This window comes from Notamacropus eugenii, chromosome 7 (assembly GCF_028372415.1).
Source record: "Notamacropus eugenii isolate mMacEug1 chromosome 7, mMacEug1.pri_v2, whole genome shotgun sequence".
Taxonomy (NCBI): Eukaryota; Metazoa; Chordata; class Mammalia; order Diprotodontia; family Macropodidae; genus Notamacropus; species Notamacropus eugenii.
Genome location: NC_092878.1, coordinates 84,997,764 through 85,002,111, shown reverse-complemented (window position 1 = coordinate 85,002,111; position 4,348 = coordinate 84,997,764).

The following is a 4,348-nucleotide window of genomic DNA, read 5'->3' as shown; positions in this document are numbered from 1 at the left end:
AGTAAATTAATTCTTAAAATATTAGATGAAAAAATGGAGGAATAAATACCCCAATCAGACTTGTCTCTAAATTAGCAGTCCTCAGTCACAAGAGCCATAATTGCCAGGAATAAGTTGGTATCTTAGGATATCTTATTTTTAATATTCTAAAGTTATATCTTTGTCTTTCATCTTAATTTCTGTGTCATTACTAAACAGTATTAGTGGAATAGCATTGCTGTAAGCTGCTGATACCATAATTAATTTATGACTCTTGGTAATAAAACTTGTCACTGTTTTCTCTTACTTTTCTTTTACATAGCCTAGATTTTAATACTCCCAGGACCTGGAAAGATAGCTTGAAGGGATTTCTCTTTCCTTTTCTCTTGGTTACAATGGTAGCTAGAGTGGGAAATGGTTCTGAGTTTGGAGTTAGAGGTCCTAATTCTGGATCTACCTATTATTATCTATGTGATGATGGGGACATAATTTAACCTTTCTTGAGCTCAGGTTTTGTTTTGTTTTTTTTAATCAATAAAATGACATGATTGAGCTAGGAGTTCCTTAAAGTTTATCTCTAACCCTGGACCTATAATTGTTTACTGGAAAGAAAGGAAAAAGCCCTGGTATTTTCCAGAATATTTACCAAATACTTCATATGCTGTGTCTCTTGTGAAGTTTTAAGAAAATGATGTTGGGGGTTCATACTATGATTAATTCTCTTCATATTCCATCTAAAGAAAACTCATATTAGAAATTGAAGAAGCTAAGAATCTAGATCTAGAAAGAACTGCAGTGATAACCTTATACTTCATATTAAAAGAGAAACTCAGACATAAAGGTTCAGTAACTTTACTAAAGTCACACAGCTAGAAAGTCATTGCAACACAGGAATTCAAAACCAGATCATCATTCCAATGAAGTATTCAGATTTTTGTACTTGAACCATAATTGGGAGAGCATTTGTGACTGATTACTTTGCCATTGCAATAGCCAGTCATGTCATTGGTTGACCTATCAGACAGACCCTTTTGGGTAGCAGTGAAGAACTCCCCATTATATCATAATGAAGATTCTATGTATTGTTAGCCCTCAAAGATTATGAATGGTGTGGTGCAGACCATTGTTGAGAAAGGCACAGAGGGTATCTGATCACATGGGAATCAGCAGAATTCTCCATTTGTTCTGAGCATATCATCCAAAGAACAAGCAGACTTCTCTCAATATGCTTAGAGATGTGATTTGCCATTGTAACATGAGTATACAGAGAGAGGGAGGTGAAAATGGGCAAGATCTGTAGATGGTCACAGAGTTCTGCAGAGGTCAGGAAATGCAACAACAACAAAAAAATAGGCCACAGCTGGCCTGTAAGAGCTCAGGATGATAGCAAAGCTGGAATCTCCTATTCCAATAGGAAAGGGAGTAAATGACCAGTTAAATGGAAATGACATGACATTTCTTAAAACTTCCCTCAGTTTCTGAACAGGTGTACACAAATAGTGATATTATTCTGAGTCTTCTGTTTCGAAACAGTTGTAGAGCTGATGACCTTCATCTCTTCTTTCTTTGCCATATCAGTTCTAATTTTACTTTTTCCTTTTGTCTTTTGCGATTGTCCCATTGATTCTACCTGGCTTAGTTATTGAGGTCCAACCTCCTCTATCTCCACTGCAAGTCTCTGGAATAGAAAGAAGGAATTTGACACACGTTTGGCACTAATGAATTATGTGATACAAGTGTATGGGGACGGGGCCAGGAAAGGAAGGGAATAAGGACATAGAATGTGAAACAAATGAATAAAGATGTCAGAATGTCCTAGATAGGAAAAGGTAATCATAAAATAATGTTAGTATTTCTTAAATGGTAATAGTGAATGAAAATTGTTAACAAGGGGTATGACTTTGAAATTATGAGTGAAATTCTTCAAACTATCCAAAAAAATTGCATCACTCCTCCTCCTGGTGTGACTAAAGTCAACAGAGTCACCGCTTTGTTATATTACGTCACATAACAGTTTGGGCTATTGTTCTTTACCTTCCCTTTTAATTCAAACCCTATAAAATGATCCTAGTTAGATATTCTAGCTAATGATAATTAACTCATGAACTAGAGTTGGATGAGGCTTTAGAGGTCATCGAGTTCAATATACTTCTTCTATAGATATGGAAACTAACATCTATATAGGTAAACTTAGTAACCCACCTAAGATTCCAAAGCCTTCAAGCAATGAAAATGGCATAAAGAGAGGGTCGGATCTCAATAGTCTCTTCCACCTCTAAATCAATGATCCTAGTCACCTCACAAAGTTGATTTTGTAGAAGAATATTCGATAAAACTCACTTTGTCTCTTTAGAACTACTAAGAAATTTGACTTTTTCCCTTTAAAAAACGCATGTAGCAGGCAAAGAAAAAAGGCAAAATTATTGGGAAATAGATTAAGTATGGAAACCAATTTTTAAATCCTTGCCTTCCCTCCCTCAAATAGGGATATGGCTGTGGCATGTCTTAGAGAGAAGTGTCCTTTTCTCCATTGATAAAAGATTTACATATTGATCATAGGAAAACTCCCTTTAATTTTTTAAGGGAATGGTCAAAGAAGGAATTGAGGAATTCTAATTAAAAATAGGGACTATTAATCTGTAAAGTAATCCCAAACAATATTCTAATATAATAATAACCATTTTTCTTTTTCAAAATACCTCTAAATGAATCCCTCAAATTGCCTTGCAGAAGAAATATATTTAAGGTTTTGAGAAGGAGGAAATACAGCATTTTGGACACTTGTCTAAGTTAGAAGTGTTTGGGAATAAAATGATAAATTAATAAAATTGCTTCTGGCTGACTTCTGCCTACAATGCAAAGTACAGTGTTAATATTTTTTCTTCGACAGTTAAATGGTGTCATGATTCAGACTGTGACACATAATAGAATACTGGCTTAATCCCAGGGCTCCTTTTTCTCTTCAAAGACTTTCATGCACAGTAAAACAAAGGAGAAGTCCCTAAAATTCTTTATAGGAAGATATTCATAGTACTCATATATTTCTAGCTTTTCTGACCTCTTAGTCTGTTTATGGAATCTAAGGATTTGAGAGAAGGCCTAAATCTGTCAAACCAGGCATGTGTCTATTCATTCTGGTGTCTGTAACCATGTGGGAAGCATATCAAAACTGGAATCAAAAAAACTGCCACTGAGCAGGAACTTAATTGCTACCAGACCTGGGGATTTCACAGCCTTGTGGATATTGGTCCAAGGACTTCAATTGCTCAAAGATCCTAAGTTTGACACTTCCATCATCATTTGGTGGCTTACTTAATGTCAATGAATGTTATGTTTTTAAAGAAAGAAGTTTAAGGAGTTATTCGTCTTAGATATTCTACAGATAAGACAAGATTTCTTGTTTTGCTCTGAGATTTTACTAGGATTTGCTGTGAGATAACAATATTCTTTTGGGTTAATCTCCATTTTCCTTATGGTATTTAGAATTTTCCTGGACTTCTTAAACCAGGGGCCTGCACTGAGTCAAGCTCCACAACTCAGTGGTATAGGCAGGATCAACCTGTCCTGAGTATAGATTCCCAGAGTAAGCCTCCACTTTAAGGGTCTTGGACTACTCAGGTGTTTAGCTCTAGGTGGGTACTCCCTCTTGTCTCAGTGCTCTAAGTCTTCTCCCTGTGTTATGTTCTTTTTGGGGTCCTTCCTTTTGACTCCTGTCCTCAGGTGGTACTCTCATTTTTGGGTTCCCCCAAGAAATTCAGGGACCTTTCTGACTAAATTTTCCATAAGACTTTTTCCTTGAAGTTGGTCTGATGCCACAGGTACAAAAATAGATCCTGCTAGAATTCGTGAGGATATTTTCTCAGGCTACTTGTTCTGTTAGGCTAAGGTTGGGTTCAATTATTATTGAGACTGGGCTGCCCTCAGTCAAAGTTTGCCTCAGAACTGGATTGATATGCTACAGCCATCATGACTTGGAAGATCCAAAGTCTGTTCTCTTTCAAATTGAGCTCAGGCAACAAACCTTAAGGAAGGATAGGGCTAGGCTTCAGTGCTTCTTGGCTTAAGCTTGTTGAGCTGGGTTTTTCTAGAACCCCCTAAAAGACCCAAATTATTCTCCAAAATTGTTGATGAGCTTGGGAAAGCTCAGGCTGAGTTTAGTGGACCTGGCCTAAAGTCTCTGAACTTTGCCTAGGATCTGCCCTTGCAGATTATGTCTGGATAATTACAAATGAATTCATGCTTTTTATTGGGTAGTGGTAGTGATGATAATATGATCCTTTCTATAGTAGACTGGCACAACTTTAGTCCCTGATAAAGGATCCAGATAAAGGATTCTAGTAAGCTTCTATCTTACAACAGTTTCTTGGAC